The sequence below is a fragment of the Podarcis melisellensis genome, assembly GCF_964234715.1.
Source record: "Podarcis melisellensis genome assembly, chromosome: 5".
Taxonomy (NCBI): Eukaryota; Metazoa; Chordata; class Lepidosauria; order Squamata; family Lacertidae; genus Podarcis; species Podarcis melisellensis.
The window spans coordinates 99,758,039-99,776,169 of NC_138537.1; the positions used below are offsets into that span (position 1 = coordinate 99,758,039).

The 18,131-nt window shown below is 45.8% G+C and overlaps 1 protein-coding gene and 2 long non-coding RNA genes across 3 annotated transcripts in view; 1 reads left to right on the top strand and 2 right to left on the bottom strand.

The window, feature by feature from the left end:
• Nucleotides 1–2,955, bottom strand: part of DUSP16 (dual specificity phosphatase 16) — a 57,880-nt gene extending 54,925 nt beyond the window's left edge. Inside the window, exon 1 of the mRNA XM_081913309.1 lies at nucleotides 2,867–2,955. The gene's annotated coding sequence lies outside the window, so the exon portion shown is untranslated. The remainder of the gene's footprint in view (nucleotides 1–2,866) is intronic.
• LOC309371028 overlaps nucleotides 1–8,951 on the bottom strand; it is a 116,024-nt gene extending 107,073 nt beyond the window's left edge. The window contains exon 1 of the long non-coding RNA XR_014168794.1: nucleotides 8,850–8,951. This is a non-coding gene — a long non-coding RNA (uncharacterized lncRNA). The remainder of the gene's footprint in view (nucleotides 1–8,849) is intronic.
• LOC309371027 overlaps nucleotides 1–18,131 on the top strand; it is a 176,986-nt gene that overhangs the window by 28,416 nt on the left and 130,439 nt on the right. The window lies entirely within an intron of this gene.

The following is an 18,131-nucleotide window of genomic DNA, read 5'->3' on the forward strand; positions in this document are numbered from 1 at the left end:
GGCCTGAAACAGACAAAAAGGAAAAGGAAATCTTAAGAAAGAAGATTCTGACTAAACATCAGGAAGAACTTTCTGATAATAAGAGCTGTTCAACAAAGGAACAGTCTTCCTTGGGAGGTTGTGGCTTCTCCTTCCTTGGAGGTTTTTAAGCCGAGGTTGGTTCTCCATCTGTCATGGATGCTTTAGCTGAGATTCCTGCATTGCAGAGGGTTGGACTAGATGAGCCTTGGGATCCCTTCCAACTCTATAATTCTATGATTCTATGAAACCAACTTAAAAAGAGAGAGAAATGCAACATTCTGCATTTAGGCTAAAATAAAACATGCAGGATTGGAGATACCTGGCTTGGCAGTGCTACATGTGAAAAGGAACTTGGGATCGTAGTCAATCACAAGCCCAATATAAATCAGCCGTGCAGCATAGTTACAATAAAGGATAATGTGATTTTAAGCTGTATTAATAGAACAGTTTCCAAGTTTTGGGGTGTAAAATATCCACTTTATTCTGCATTAGTACAATTGCATCTGGAGTACTGTGTCCAGTTCCAAGCACCACACTTTAAGAAAGGTATATGAATATGGAATGGATTCAGAAGCAAACAACAGAAATGTTCAATGGTATGGAAACAAGTCCTAGGAGGAAAGATGAAAGAAACTGACTATGTTTCGCCTGTTGAAGACTGATGGGGAATACTATACCTGAAGGGTTGCCACAAAAAGGGGGCAAAGACTTGTTCTTTTTGCCCCAAGACAAGATGTAAAGGGCTCGGGTTACAATTAAGAAGTCTCCAGCTGAACTTCAGGAGAAACGTCTTGATGATATGAACAGCTTGATAATAGAACTAAGGCCCTTAATAAACTGATTCTTGCACACCTAATGTCAACGCTCTTCACACAGTCAGTTCCAACCTGCACACAATCACTGCCGACATGAGCATGCCCTAAAGTTGCATGGAGAAGTTGATGTTTATTCTCACTCATGACAGCCATGTATGTAGGTTATATTGTGCTGCCAGATTATCTTTTCTGAAATCAACATTTTATTAATTAGACATCTATTTCAAGCAGGTGTACATATTTGCAATTTAAAAACAAACCAATTCCCGCCCTAAGGTAAGCATTAAAACTTTGTTGCCTTCAACAAGTATATGATCATTTTCCTCGAGTCCTGTTTTGTCCAAATTGTCAATTCACAAGTTACTCATCTACTGGTATAATTTCTAAGTATTATGGAAGTAAAGTATTGCAATGGCTACAATCCTGAACACACCAATGTAGAACTACTGTACTGTGTTTCCAGACAACTATGTATGGATTGAGAATTAACAGCTCAATATATTTCTTTTTACATAAAATTAATAAGTGAAACTAAACCTCTGCCTGTGGGCCAGAACTGTCTGCAATAGAATTACCGCACATACCTTACTCAGCAAAATATCAACTAGCTAAGATATTTCTCTCTCTGCCAATGACATTTTTGCAGAAGGCCCTACAATTTTTTTTAAACTATCAGCCAAATGAGGGTGACCAAAATTAAAAATAAAATCAGCTAATACCTGAACAGAAAACAACAGGTTAGTCACCAACTACAGTATTTCTCTTTGTTTCTTTTACTGCAATACAGAGTTTTCTTAAAAGTGTTCCAGTCTCTCTGGGATGGTACTTTAGTGGAACTAGATACATGTAGCACTTTATTTAAATTAGTCAAAACCATAATATTTCCTCATAAAGACTAGAAGCAAGAATACCGAGTGTTTGTGAGGAGGGTCCCCCTATCCTTTGATAAGCAGAAATTCACCAGGTGAAGCTTCCAGCATAGAGTTTTACTGATAAGGAGACTTTAGAGCAGCTGATATAGGCACAGCCGTTCCGCCAGGGAGAAAAGGGAGGCAGCACTAATTGTGTACATTATACATTATCCAGACATCCTAGAATCATAGAACTCTGGAGTTGGAAGAGCCATCAGGTGCAGTGCAAGAATTTCAACTAAGTCATACCAGGAAGGAGAGTCCACCGCCTCTCTGTGGACTAAGCTGCAGTCCTAGAGTACCCACTTACTTAAATCCCATTGAACTCAACAGAATTTACATCTACACAAATGTGTACTATAAGATGATCAATAAACTATCATTTAACCCAGCATGATCTCTAGACAATTCTACATTTCTGAGGCACATTCCTTCTTCTGCCCCATTTTCCTATGTAAAAGATTTAATATCGTAAAAGTGTGCATGTTTTGTCCTCTGTGAATAACCTGAGGCCATGATACTGAAAACTAGAGGAACAGGTGCCTGGATATTTGAAAAACAAAAATCATTTTTAAAAAGATACTTCATTTAAATATTTGTTTTTAGTGGCGCCTCACACTGATCCTCTTTGATTCCATGAGAGGGGACTTCATACAGACAACAGATAAAAATCCTAAAGGGCAAACCAACCCGCAAAGCAAACAGAGAACATAAGGAACAGAAAAGGAATGAGAGATCATAAAAACAATGCTAATAGTAGCAAGAATATAACTTTCTCTCACACACAGAAGCACAACTGTCTGTGTGTGTGAAATAATAAAACTATTTTACAGCAGAACCATTTAAAGGAGGAAGAGCAGGCGTTTAACTCAAGTCAACAATGGAGAAGACATGGAGTGAAGATATTTCTAAGAAATCCAGGGTTGTTTCTGTGCTTTAACAGGGGGTGGAGAACCTTTTATTTCTTTTCCATTTTCTTTAGAAGGAGAGGGACACACCAAACATTTTTTAGAACTCCCACCCATGTGGCTTCCAGGCAGTGACCCCAGAACTGCATATGGGGGGGGGCACAGGACAACATCCCCCCTTCCCCTCTTCGCCCTCCCCACCAAGACTTACTTTTTCCCCTCTTTCTAAACTGGCAGCTGCCCTCAGCCTCTTCTGACTCTGCCAGGCGGCGCTTCGGACCCCTCTCCGCTGAGAGAAAGGGGGCAGCAGCAGCAGGAGGAAGAGGAGGAGGAGGAGGAAGGCGAGGGAGGAAGCGGGCGAGCTCTTTCTTCCTCACTGAAGATGACTCGGGGGGAGCCGGGGAACCCGTCGCCCGGCCGCCGTCTCCAAAGCCGCGGCTCATAGGAAAGGGGGAGCCAACACGTTTAATAACTGAACGTGGGAAACAAAACAAACGGAGAGGGAGGGAGGGAGGGAGAGAAGAGTTTGGCTGGTCAGTCAACTTGCAGGCTGCCGCTGCCGCTGCCGCGGGGATGAGGTCATCGGTGTAAAAATAAAAGCGATGGCGTCATTGGAAACCAATCCCCGGGAATGAGCTCCGCCTGAGGGAAGAGGGGCGGCTCCGAGGGGGACGGAGGGAGGGAGGCCAGCCCTTCCTGCGCAGAGACCTGCCCCCCAGGCCCCGGGAGGCAGAGGAGCCCGGCCGGGGCTGCAGCTCCCTCAGCCCTCCTCGCGGGCCTGAAGCTGGGACCAGAAAGAGGGAGGCCCCCCTCCCTCCCTCCCTCCCTTTCGCGCTGCTGCCGCTGCTGCTCTCCCTCTCCCCCCCCCCTTTCTCTTTTAAATGTTTGCAATATGTCAGAGCATTTCTAAAGCGCCAAGTCACGGGGAGAGGCCGGGACTGCGTGCACTAAAGGCCTTGGTTAAAGCCCATCCTAAAAGTACCTAGAGGAGGATCTCCTGGCCTCAGGGGAGGGCCAGCCCGGATTGCAGCTGCACGTGGTCATCTCTCCGGGGTCTAGATCTGCACGTGGTAGTGAGCAGCTGAGGGGGGTCAGGAGGAGAGCCCTCTGTCAGCACGCCTGAGGGGCAAAAGAGTGCCAGGCTGACCCCTGCCTAAGTAGCTTGTGTCCAGCAGACCAGGGAGCAGAGGTCGCAGGCCAGTCCACTGTCCCTCAGACCTTGTGGCAGGCCAGATAAGTGGCACGGGGGGGGGGGCTGGAAAAAGAGGCAAGGGGGGCAGTTAGTCCTCCCTCTAGACCCAGCCGCTGCTCTTACCTTCCCAGGGGCTGCCGCCGCCACTGCTTCTCATGAGTAGGCAGTCCGCTCTGCTCTCTGGCCCACAGGGGCACCAGGGCGGGGGGGGGGGCATGAGCGGCGCAAAAGGGCTGGCTCCAGAGGGGGGCTGCTTAAAATGATGCTGAGCCAGCTCAGCCCAGCCCCCTTCCTCCTCTAGGCAGGGCGGGGGGAAGCCGGGAGGAGGGAGGGAGGAGGCGCTGCCGTGGTGTGGGGGGGGGGATGGCACCGCCTGAACAAACAGAAACCCCACGCCGATCCACAGTCCGTGGGCCGGATCCTGAAGGCAATTGGGCCTGATCTGGCCCGCAGCCCTTAGTTTGCCGACCCCTGCCATGGAGACCTCCTTGTACCACCATAAACCGTTAAGACCATATACATGGAAGTAAATCTTACTCTGCTATGAGTGATAGTCAAGGAAAGAAGATCATCCTAATCATAAAGATCAACTATTAACTTCCTCCCTGTGCTGTAAATCAAGTGCACATTCTAACCAATCGAGATTTTGCAGTCTGCATTGGTGACAGGGAAAATATCAAAATTCAATTTTGGTCTCATGAAGGAATGAATTATATCTTAATTTAACCCTGTTACCTAAAAAATATTAACAGATTGTTCCTTTATTCACTTATCTAATGATGCATATAACCATCTAACATGGATATACATGTTACAATAACTAATGGCACATTTTTCCCCCAGTGATGTGAGGAAGAAACAAATGCTGACCTGCAATGACTTACAGATTTAATTCAACTTTAGAAGTAGTTTGCAAATTACCTGAAGTGATTTGTTTTACATTTGAAGGAACTAAAATCATTCCCCATTGTCGTATTGAAAACATCTGTTGCTTCCTACATATTGGAGGGAAACAAAATGAGCACAAACTCTTGGAAAGATTGCAGAGTTAACAATCATTTTTTAAGCTGTCATCTTCATAGCATTTACAATAAGTGCGGGGCCAAGGTTGTTTGCCACTCTAGGTAGAGTGATTCATGAATGTGTATGGATGTTTTTAATAAAAGCCCTGCCAAATAAGACCATCGAATGCACATCCTGATTCACACATGTACCTCTGGAGAACTGAAAAGTAGATTGTGAAGGCTTACATTAATTCCATGGTGGGCCATCTCCACAACATGAACTTTCACTCCCCAAAGCTTGCTGGAAGACACATCTCTGTTCTGCTGTATGCAGACGATGCAGCAATACTCTCAAGAACACCTATTGGGTTCAAAAGAGCACTGAGAGCACTAACACAGTACTGGAAGGAGGACCAGCTAGAACTCAACTATCAGAAAACTAAGATCATGGCATTTGCCAAACGGCCTATGAGCTGCTCTTGGAGCATAGATGGCCACAAGATTGAGCAGGCCTCTTGTTTCAAATATCTGGGGGTAGTTTTTCATTCTGCTGGCAGTGGGAAAGCCCATGGGGGTTATGTTGCTGATATTGCTCAGAGGAGCTCATCTGCAATCCTTAAATTTCTTAAAACAAGAGATGGCTACTATATACCTGCAGCATGCAAATTATTTGAAGCCAAACCAATAGCACAACTTCTCTATGGTGCCTAGCTGGGCCCCTTCTCCATTTTTGCACCCCTAGAACTTGTGCAACCCTGAGACTAATGCCACCCTGAGACTAGAGACAGGTCAAGGCTAGAGTGTGATTGACCATACTCAACTACTGGCTCAGACTATCTTTATTTCCCCTTGGACTTGCCCCACTAACTATGAATGATGATTTCCAATCCACATGGAAGCAGGCAGTGGCAAATCTCAACCCTGAGCTTCTCTCCAGGTTTGCTACTCAGCATGGGATACGAACAGGCCAAAGTTCTCATAAAACAACATGTTGTAGACACTGAGCACTGACTGGATCTAGCCAGGACCCCAACTTTTATTGCCAATGAATCCTCCAGGTACTCTGCCTCCCCTATGGCGTATCTAGCTAAACTCAAAGTCCCTAAACACAGGAGGGCCTTTGCCTTGGCTCATGCCCTCCCCTCCGCTGTCCTTGAAGGCTGATACAGGAAGATTGCTTACCTGGAGAGACAATGCCCCTGTGTGACTGGACAAATAGAACAACAGAGCATGTGCTTCTCCAGTGTCTTTATTACAGAGACATTCGTACTAGCCTCATCTTACCGTCACTGCATAAGTACCCAGGGTGCATAGGACAATTCTGTACCGCCCTGCTGCCTTGAGAGACCAACCCTGCTACAACATACAACGTTGCCAGATTCTGCACAGCAGCATTCAAAATTCATCGAATGATGGCCTGTGCCACAAACTAGATATAATGAGCACTTGTATTAGAGTGCTTTGTAGACTGATAGCTATAGTCTTATATATATTAACCCACTGCTTTTTTTGCTAAAAAAAATGTTTAGGGGTACCCTCATTTCCCTACTCATATTGAAATACTGCCCCTCAATGAGGCCAAACTTAGATTCAGAAAATGTTTAGGGGTATGCGTACCCCTGCTTCCCCCCAGAAAAAGCACTGTATTAACCTTTTATGTTCTTCCACTGTTGTCTAATGGCGATAGTTGGCTATATTGACCACATCTAAAGATGGTTTTTAAGGAAGCGGTTTGATAACGCCTCTTTCAGCGGGTCTGGGAAGGCTCCCTCACAGAGAGAAGCGTTCACCACCCTGTGAAGCCCATCGCCAAGCCCTCCCTGGCTAGCTTTTATAAGCCAGGATGGGCAAGGATCAAGGAGACAGGTGGTTGGTTTTACTCGTCCAAGCAGCCTGTCCACATCCTCGGAGGTAACAGATTGGAACTGATCCCACACAACTTGACTAGATAGGAGTCTAGCACTCTCCCGCCCCAGCCCTGCTCCCATGGTGGAGTCTACCTCTTCCTGAATTTGAGCGACTTTATCTGCAAAAAACTTTAATTAATAAGTGGTACAGCTAGGACTGGACTTTGGAGCCTCCCTCACCCAAGCACCCAGAGCAGGGTCGGCCTGTTCATGAGGCAGACTAAGGCAGCTGCCTCAGGCAACAAAATCCAAGGGGCGTCTCTGTGGGTGTGTCCCCAATGATGCTGCTATGGGAGAAGCAACAAGAAGCAGCTGCAGCAGCCTCCAGGTTCAGGAGAAAATGCACAACAGCCGTGTAAGATTGCATAAGAGCCCCACGAGATCTTGCCAGAACCTGGAAACTATGGCCTCACAACCCTGGTAAGCAAGGCTTCAGCAGGGGTGGCAAGCGGAGCAGGTGGCAGGCATGCAGTGAAGCACCTTCACATGTCACAATTGGCAGCAAAGCAGAACAGTCAGGATTTTTGTTAAGGGGGCAGGACTTTTGTGGGGGAGGGGCAGAACTGATGTGATTGGTCAGTTAGGTATTTCTATTGTTTTCTGGCTACGCCCATGTGTGCTGCCATGACTCAAAGTGGCAGGTGAAGGGAGCAGTAACAAGTATGCCTGGTGTCAGTACCTTAGGTGATGCTAGCTGCTACATAATCCATTAATTCTTCATATTATTAAAAACAGTTTAGAGCTATGGGGCAGCAGGCCAGACATGTATGTGGTAACCAAAGTAAATTTTATGATGTCTTCCTTTTAAAACTACATTATCCCTCTTCTATTATAAAATAAGGGACATGGGTGGCGCTGTGGTTAAACCACAGAGCCTAGGACTTACTGATCAGGAGGTTGGCAGTTCAAATCCCCGCGACCGGATGAGCTCCCATTGCTCAGTCCCTGCTCCTGCCAACCTAGCAGTTCGAAAGCACGTCAAAGTGCAAGTAGATAAATAAGTACCGCTCCGGCAGGAAGGTAAACGGTGTTTCCGTGTGCTGCTCTGGTTTGCCAGAAGCGGCTTAGTCATGCTGGCCACATGACCCGGAAGCTGTATGCCAGCTCCCTCGGCCAATAAAGTGAGATGAGCGCCGCAACCCCAGAGTCAGCCATGACTGGACCTAATGGTCAGGGGTCCCTTTACCTTTTTATTACAAAATAATGCTTATTCCCAAGTACAGTAAATGCCTTTAGGATCAGGGCAGAAGTAAATGCCACATTTTCTTCCTGTAGCTATGGTGGTGCTAGGATTTAAGTGGGTTAAGTGCCTGTGCTCACTGTTGATATATGTATAAGTCATTACTATATTGTTTGTTCATTTGCTCTAATATATCTAGAACGCAGAAGCCATTGCCGAATGGCATGGCCATGGAAAGGAAGGGTTTCAGAGAAGAGTGGGGTGTTAATTGTATGCTCCACAGGTGAAGTGGTCGGTGGAGCTATCTAAGGCTTGCTAAGGCCGTTAAGATGAGAATCCCACATTACCTAGCTTTCATCACCACTGATCACCCGGACATACTTGCTTTCTCTCACAAGTTTGGAAATTGCTGACAAAGACAATATAGTAATTGGGCTAGGAGGACCAGTGACCTGAAGCATCTGATAAGGCATTTGAGAAAATTTGCAAATGATCTAATTGATTGGCTACTTTGTGTGTGGAGTGCTAAGCTGACCCACCAGGCAGGTGGTGGCTTTCTGCCAACCTGTTCCATCTGAAGGTCAGGAGTTAGTACTGTAGACCCATTGCCTCTTTGGTTAATGTTTATATGTGGGATATTATAGTAACAAGGTCTCTGGTTAATAAATAGCTTTGCTGTGTAAAGATTGAAGTGGAGCGGGGGAGGTATATTTTAGAAAAAGACACACCTCTCTCCGCTCTATAGCTCAAGTTTGATGCATTGTTTACGACTAGGAAATGTGGGTAATGTGAGTGGAAATGTGGCCATAAGGATAGGCTGAGAGGGTAGCTGAGTGATGGTCATTGTTCACCTCCGTATGTCCACTTGACCATTTACAGTGGTACCTCGGGTTACATACACTTCGGGTTACATACACTTCAGGTTACAGACTCTGCTAACCCAGAAATAGTACCTTGGGTTAAGAACTTTGCTTCAGGATGAGAACAGAAATTGTGCTCCAGCGGCGCAGCAGCAGCAGCGGGAGGCCCCATTAGCTTTCTCTCAGGTCTCTCAAGTGGTGCTTCAGGTTAAGAACGGACCTCCGGAACGAAAGTACTTAACCCGAGGTACCACTGTATTTCCAGGTTACTAAGGATAACAGTCTTTGCCCCTTTTTTGATGGGAGGAGTGGAGGTTGTTAATAATACTTCACATTTATGCATCAATTTCAAGCTTTCCAATCACTTCACATATATTATCTACTTGAAATCCCTGTAAAAGGGGCCAGGAAACATATGACTCTCCAGAATGTTTATTTAGCAAGGTTTATACAGGGCTTAAATAAAAATCTCTAAGTGTATGGTATAGTATAAAATACAAAATTATCCAAATGAAAATTAAATCAACAGTTTTAAAAACAACTCTACATAATAAAATTATGTGTCTAGGTAGGCTTAACTAAACAAAAAAGGTTATAGCAGGCAGGGCTGTCTTAACCATATGCAGCGCTGGGGGGCAAAGATCTGCCCAGCAAGCCTCCCCGGTTTTTAGGGGGGGAACCCCAGGGTTGTCAACCTTTTTTACAAACCAGCTCGAGGCGGCGGGCGGCTGTGGCTCATGGTGTGAGCAACATGCGCTGGGAGCGCCTCTTCGCGGCCCTACGCCAATCCCAGGGGCGCAGGAGGGTGGAGCCGGCCGGCTGCCTCAGCGCCTCGCTCTCTCACTCACCCCCAACCCGTGGCGCAGAGCTACCCGCTCAAACCACTGTGCCATGCTGCCTCCACACTGACCCACCTGCCAGGGTCGGTGCACCTCTGCCAAATGCGGCTGCGGTCTCGGAGCCTGTGCGAATGCTGCGAGAGCGGCTCTTCTGGTTGTCAGCACCCGGGGCAAGGCAAGTAATTTGCGCCCCCTACCCCTAACTCCCAGATGTTGCGCCCGGTGTGGCCGGCCCCCCCTGCACCCCCCACGCTACGCCACTGCCTGGCAGCAGGAGAAGCCGCAACCCTCCTTCCTCCCAGGGAAGAAGATCTGCTTCGGGAGCAAGCAGGGAAGAAAAAGCTGCCTGGGGATCTGCTGCCCGTGTGGACCCTGCTGCCGGCCTTCCCTCATGGCGGGGCCAGCCTACCTGGCAACCAGTCCCACCTGATTCTGTCGGCGGCATCCTTCCCAGCAAACACGGAAGGACTCCCCGAGGCGCCTTGGCTCCTCCGAGGCCATTCAAAGCGCAGACAGGATGCTGGGTAGCACCCTTTTCCTCAACAGGGCAATCGGGTGCTAAGACTACGTCTCCCAGCATGCAAGCAGAACATAGAAATGTGACAATGTGGCACGAACAAAGGGCCAACCAGGCACCACTCGCTTCCCAAACAGTCTTTCTCCCGTTACTGGACCCCAACCCTGAGGCGATGTTGTTTTCTTCGAGGTGGGGGAACTACACTGTCCATGAGACGGTGAAACCAAGCAGTGAAATAGAAGCTCCAATGGGCAGGCTCTTCCCTGGACTCCAACCCTTGGGCCCCGGACTCTTGGCACCTATGGTTAAGATGGCTCTGATAGCAGGCATAGAAGATTATACACCAAAGAAACCTGCCTAATATTAATAGACAGAGAGTTTGAGTTATTAACATCTGGTTTATCAGTAATTTTCAATGTTTTAATTTTTTTTTACATAAACTATTTATATTAAACAGGGATGTTTGTGAGGGCATTTTGATGGGGAAGCCCAGAGTGCTGCTTAATGGTGTGCATGGTACCAAGAGACATGGATGCTGAGGGAACTGCTGCAGTGTCCTGCAACACCTGAACCATGATTGTCTTCCTGCCTGAGAATGTGAAAAACTATACCTGCAGCAAGTGCAAGGTGGATGCCTTGCTGGAAGAGAAGCTACAAGAACATGAGGTTCACCTACAAACACTTTGAATATGGGACAAGATAAGAAATTTCTTAATAGAGCAGAGTGGACTGTCCAATCTTATTATTATTAATAATAATAATAATAATTTAATTATACCCTGCCCATCTGGCTGGGTTTCCCCAGCAACTCTGGGCAGCTTCCAACAAAATATAAAAATATAATAGTCTGTTAAACATTAAAAGCTTCCCAAAACAGGCCACGTGGTGCTGCTGGAGCTGCAAATTCTGTGCCCTCACTTTGGACACCGATTCTGGGCTAGAGGAGCAAGCCAGCAGCTGCAGACCTCAGAATATACTGACGTGGCTATGGAAGGTACAAAACAATTCCTGCCACTCCCTAGAGGAGGAAGAGACATGTGGAGGTGGTAGGTGACTCCCTACTGAGGGGGACTGGGGCAGCAGTGTGTGGAGGTAACAGGATGTCCCGGGAGCTGTGCTGTCTTCCAGGTGCAAAGAGTCATGATGTTACAGAGAAGTTGCCAAGTCTTATAAAGCCTGCTGACTATTACCCCTTCCTTCTAATTCATGTGGGTACAAACAATATTGGCAAACACAGTCTTCAACATATAGCAAGAGACTATGGGCAGGAAGCTGAAGAGACTTAGAGCACAGATGGTATTTTCATTACTCCTTCCTGTCGAAGGTCATGGCCCAGAAAGACAGAGAAAAATACTGGAACTAAACCACTGGCTGTGCTGATTGTGTTATCAGGAAAGGTTTGGTTTTGGAGAAAAAGAGGTTTCGGTACTCACCATGAAGTTGTTACAGCAAGTCCCACACTTTTTAACAACAAAAAAAATTAGGTGCTGGTACTGTGTACCTTTCAGTACCCCCTGAAAAAAAGCACAGGTCTCCAGTTCCTTGAGGAAGGACTTAACAGTGGTTAGTAAGCGTGTGGTTGCTAAGAGCCTTGTGACCCAGATCAGGAGAGGTTTAAACTAAATCCTGAGGGAGAGGAAGACAATATTATGGACGACAGGGGAACACCTGGTACTGGGCATAATAGTTTCATTGATGCACAGGAAACTGGTGGTGCTACAGAAATCTGCTAAGGGACATGAAACTACAAGAAGGAAGCAGCTGGAGGGAACAGCTCATGGTTTCAGTTTTCTCTATACTAATGCACAGAGTATGGGAAACAATAAAGATGAATTCAAGCTTTTATGGCAAATATGACCTGGTAGGTAGGGTTGCCATATATTGAAGAGCAAAAAAAGAGGATAGCCCAAGCAGGAGAAAGAAGCAGATGAGCACGGGGCGGGTATTGTGGATGTGCGCCTCTTTCCCTGGCCCAGGCTGGCAGTGGCTGTGGCATGCAGAACAGCCCAAGATGCCTGAGCCCAAGCCACCTCCCCAAACCCAGACATTTCCTTTAAAATGTAAAAATCCGCCCAGGTGGGCATGTTGGCCCCCAAAAGAGAACATGTCTGCATTTTCCTGGACATATGGCAACCCTATGGGTAGGCATTACTCAAACCTGGTGGGATGAGACACATGACTGGAATGTAGAAATGAAAGGGTATAACCTGTTCAAAAGGAATAGATGAAACAGGAAAGGAGAAGTAGGAGCATTATATGTAAAAGATGTGTACACTTATGAAGAGATCCATGACTTGGAGCATTAAAAGCAGATTGAGAGTATCAGGTATTTGGGTAAAAATTGCAGGAGAGAGAAACAACTGTTACCTAACAACTGTTAGTGTGGGTCTCTACTATAGACTTCAAAGCCAGACTGAAGATTTGGATTATGTTTTCCTACAACAGATTATAAAACATTCACAAAGCAGACATATGATAGTCATGGGAAACTCCAACCACCATTGCAGTGGTAGTTATCTATCATTCTAAGCAGCATATAAATCCTGTTAAATAAAATAAACTGGAAACTTTAAGCTGAGTTCTGTTGTAGTCAATGCATGGGGCTCTTAGGAATAAGAATATGACTGCAAAATCAGTTTAACCAGTATAGATTGTAATGTTTCTGTTTTTCCATGTAGAGACTCCTACTGCAGTTTACAAAAATTTCCTTGTCCTGTAATATAAGTCCTGGGACAGGCTGACCTGTGATCAAACTAAAGTGTTCTGAAACAGTGGCCTGCTTGAATAAAGGAAAAGACCTGTCACAAATGTCACAGTGCCAAATAGCAAATCAACTGGACTGAATAATAATCTGCAGCATGTTTTGGCAAGGTGTCTTATTCACAAGCAAAAACATCCGCTGTTATGTACTGAAGTTCTCACCCTGGGCCAGCAGGGGGATACTGTAGATAGTTTTCACTCAGGTCCATATATACAAATAAGGGATCGAAAGTTACATTCAGTGATTGGATAGTTACAGAAAATGGTTACTGTTGCTTTGTAGTTGAGCACTATATAAGCAGGCTGGCTGAACCCTTCAGTTCAGTTCTGTTCTGGCCTGTGAATAAACAAGAGCTGTTTGAAAAATCGCTGAGTCGTCTGACACGTTCACCCACAACTTAACACTGGCGACGAGGATGGGATGGATGGACAACAGAGCACAGCCAGATGTGGCTGAATCACTGAGCTGAAACACCAAGCGAAATCACTGAACAGAACCAATTCAGAGCTGACCGTTCTGGCTGAGCACTGTGTTCCATCCATCACCTCCACATCAGCATCAGAACCATGGCTTCATTTGTGCCTCTACAGCCATTTGTGCCAGCCTCTGAATCATGGGACTCCTACCTCGCTCGGTTTGACTGCTACCTCCAAGCCAACGAGCTGACGGAAGTATCACAGGAGCGTAAGCTCAGCCTCTGTGGGCCTGAGGTGTTTGAGACGGCCCGAGCATTGGTTGCACCTGTAGCAGTCCAGGCAACACCGTGGGACACGATTCAACAGAAGCTCCGCAACCACTATGCACCAAAGCCGTCCAAGATTGCTGCCCGCCATGCGTTCTACCTCCGGAACAGACACTTACAGATGGTGAGGCTCCACTTACACCTCTCTCACAAACTACAGGCGTGGAGCTGAACCAAGCCACTTCAGAGGGTCTGCCAGACTTCCCACAGACTCAGACCACTGCCGTGCCTGACATTCCGCCAACTCCACTTGCAGATGTTCCACCCACAGCAGCGGATCCAGGGGACTTGGTTTCAATGCCACCTAGGGTCGCGCCACAGCCTCAGCAAGAATCGGGCGGCCCCCCGGACCTGGGTACTGGTCCCCGGCGGTCTGGCAGAGTTTCCAAGCGCCCAACTTATTTAAAGGACTATGTTGTTGGACATGTAATACTGTCAGTCTAATGGAAGTAGGTGAAATGTAACCAATATGCTTTTGTGCCTAATTGAACCATTACGTGTAGTGCTGTATATAAGGAAACCATTGCGATTGTAACTAATGCCTTATCTCGGTGGGGAGGGGTGTTATGTACTGAAGTTCTCACCCTGGGCCAGCAGGGGGATACTGTAGATAGTTTTCACTCAGGTCACATATACAATTAAGGGATCGAAAGTGACATTCAGTGATTACTTACAGAAAATGGTTACTGTTGCGTTCTAGTGGAGCTCTATATAAGCAGTCTGGCTGTTCTGGCCTGTGAATAATTCAGTTCAGTTCTGTTCTGACCTGTGAATAAACAAGAGCTGTTTGAAGAATCACTATGTCTTCTGATATGTTCACCCACAACTTAACACCCGCCTCCTCTCAAAGCAGTGTTCTCCTTCAGGGTATATCTACTCAAGGACTTACAACAGTTTGATATGAGTTTAACTGCAGAGTTGTACCTAGGAGTTGGTAAAATCAAGGGTACAGGCTGGAAGGGGGAGGGGGGCAAAAAATCACTCCAGAAATCCGTCTTCAGTTTTCTGTGTAAGATTGTATATTTAGACAAGAGCTGGGAGCTGAACAGTAGGAGAATTGACAAGGTGGTATGAAGGTTTACTGCTGGAGACTATGGAGTACATGATTGCTGCCGCTGTGGCGGTGAGAGAAAATGTGGGGAAGTTTCCTGTCCTCACATTGCAGCACAAAGGTGTGCAACTTTTTCTGTCTTTCCCCCTTGTCTCACCCTCACTCTGGATGCTTCAAGTACTTGGGTTGCATAAAATGTAGTCATTTCTAATGTTTCCATTGAGATAAAGTGATGGGAGGGGCGCTGTGTGCAGATACAGCTCCTTACCAAGGGCGCAAGGAACCCTAGGTACAACTCTGAATGGCTGCCTCCCATTAGGAATCCTGGCAATTGTAATTTGCTGGGTTTTCTCAGTATCCCTCGTCACTCCTCCCACAAAACTACCATTTTCGGTATTCACATGGAGCTAAACTATAGTTTAAGGCTGTTGTGTAGCTACAGTATTGAGTATATTCTCAGAGTTCTGGTTCTTATGGGGAATGTGCTCAAGGCACATTGTTGAAATGTGCAAGGCATTACTAATTTGTTGTTGCCCTTCTTTTCCTTCTGGTTTTAAAATATAGGCATGGACACATCCACAGCAGAGTCTGAAAGGGTCATTCATAGACCACAATGTGTTCTCTGGTTGTAATAGGTATGCATATATAGACATATTTCTCTGCGTAGGCCAAAGGAGTGAAAACACGTCAGAAAAATCTCTCTAGAACAAAAAGCAGCAAACAAAAACAAAAAACAGCTCTGAGATGGAGCACATGTTTGAGCCTCTCTTGAAAATGAACAATGCACTTGTACAAAGCAAGTCACACCAAGCATACACCACTGAAGTGACTCATGCTTGTGCTGTCTGAGTTCACCTCAAGAATGTCATGAATTTCACATGACCCACCCACTTTTTTCTCTGTACCTCTGCAATTACCATATCAGCAGCCATAATTCCCTGTTGTTTAAGTGCCATATACACATATCAGCATGGCTGCAACACCCCTGAATGAACTATATTGTAATGCTCTACTTTGTTTGTTGATGCTGCTGCAAGGCCGACTTTTATCCGTTTTTTAAATTCATAGAATTTAACCCCACCCTTTCTTATAGCCAGAGATTTTTCTTTCAAGTTGTGTATTTTAAATCCTTGTTAAAGTCTTTGCAAAAATCTCAGTGTTCCTTCCAGTGTATATTTTAATGCACTGACATATGCTGAGGTGCAGTGGTGAAGCTTCTGCGCTTGCGTGGGGGTTGCATTCCAGGTCATTTCATGTGATGGCGGAGCATGCCTAAGGCCACTCTGCCCCTTTGCCCCCTGTTCAGCTTTCTTTGCTCCTGCCCTTCTTACCCCTGTTCTGCCTCCTTTTCCAGCCACTTCTGGGACTTGCTTCAGTCGGTTGTTGCCCGTAATTGGCTGAGATGCCCTTATGTCCGGGAGAGGGGAGACAAGCAGGGGATCTCTTGGTGTCCTTGGCTGGGCAGGGTTCCAACCCTTTTGCTTGGGGTTGATAAGCTCTGTTTTCTTGCTTCCTGCCCCACAGAAGCAACCTAAGTTAATCTTTGTACCTGCTGTTTGGATAGGAGCTATTGTTGGGTTTTCTTTCATGGGGAGAGCAGCCAGCAGTGTGTTCATAGCAAAATTTCCATTCAAATTTGAAGTGTCCCAAACAAAACCCTTTAAAAAGAATATTATATCTATGGTGAAGTATACTTGAAATTTGGCCTACTAGTTGCCAGAATGAAACTTATGGTTGCCACTACTAACCTAGAGCAGGGAAGAATGGGAACTGGGCTTCAGAGTCTTTGTGGGGTCCATAGGAAGAACACATTGGTGGAGGAAGAGGGGAACATGGGCGGGAACTGCAGCAGCAAAGACAGCTGAAGTTAACATATTTATTTGATATATCAAGTCAGGCCTTTGGTTGCAAAGTTCTAGTTGCATAAAAATGTGTCTAATACAGACATACCTTGGAAATATTGTGGGCAGACCATCACAATAAAGTGAGTATCACAATAAAGCGAGTCACACACAGAAAAAAATGTTCCCCAATGCACAAAGTTACACTATACTGTGTAGTCCATTAAGCCAGGCCCCCCTGGCTGCAGGTGTGGATGTGGGAAAACCTGGATTCAGCCCTAGACAGCTCCACTCCTGTGGCTAGAAGGGAGGGGGCAGGGGGCTTCCTCTCCCTGGAAGCAGCTGGGCTGCTTGCAGCTGCACCCACCTCCTACTAAGAAGCAATACAGTGTTAGCTCGGGTTAAGTACTTAATTTGTTCCGGAGGTCCGTACTTAACCTGAAACTGTTCTTAACCTGAAGCACCACTTTAGCTAATGGGGCTTCTTGCTGCTGCCGCGCTGCCGGAGCATGATTTCTGTTCTCATCCTGAAGCAAAGTTCTTAACCTGAAGCACTATTTCTGGGTTAGCGGAGTCTGTAACCTGAAGCATATGTAACCTGAGGTACCACTGTAGCTGCAAAGCACATCGAAGCAAAGTGCACTTAAGTGTGGTATCTTCCATTCTGGGGACATGACATGAGCGTAGCCAGGATTTTTGTTGGTGGGGCAGAACCTCAGTTAGTTAGTTATTTTATTTATTTATTTATTTATTTATTTATTTATTTATTTATTTATGGGGGCAACTGCCCCCTACCCCGCTTGGCTACGCCCATGGGACATGACCAATAATTTAAAATATATCCCTCCAGATTAGAGCTGGTTATCACTGAGCATCAGTAACACAGCCCATTCCATTGTTATTATTATCATTATTATTCCTTGCCCTTCCTAAAAGGAGTTCATGGTTCTACTTCCTGTTATCCTCACCACTAAGTCCAGTGAGACTAACTCCAAGGTAAATGTGTTGTTATTGTTGTTGTTACATGAAGAGACGTGCAACCTCAGCCTGAAATGTTCATGCATGCTTACTTTTGAGAAAGTGCTGCAGAACATTGGCATACCTCTGAGAAAACAACAACCAAACTGCTAGGCCCTTTTGTGGAAAAGTTCTTGGTATCAGGTACACAAGTTTTGCAATATTATGTTGGAGAATTATTTTAATTATTTTAATAGATACATAATTTCTTGTTGACATACTGCAAACATCGTAATTTATGCTGTGTTAGAATCTCTGCTCCTTCAAATGATTCCTATACAATAAATGCAATTATGCATTAATCCCAAAGGATGAGAATTTCATAAACTGTTAGTATTATCATAGAACTATAGAGCTGGAAAGGACCCAAGGATCATCTAGTCCAACCCCCTGCAATACAGAAATCTCAACTAAATCACATCTGTGACAGATGGCCACCCAAGCTCTGCTTAAAAGCCTCCAAGGAAGGAGAGTCCACATCCTCCGGAGACCATTCCACTGTTGAACACCTCTTACTATCAGAAAGTTGGAATCTCCTTTCTTGTAACTTGAATCCATTGGTTCT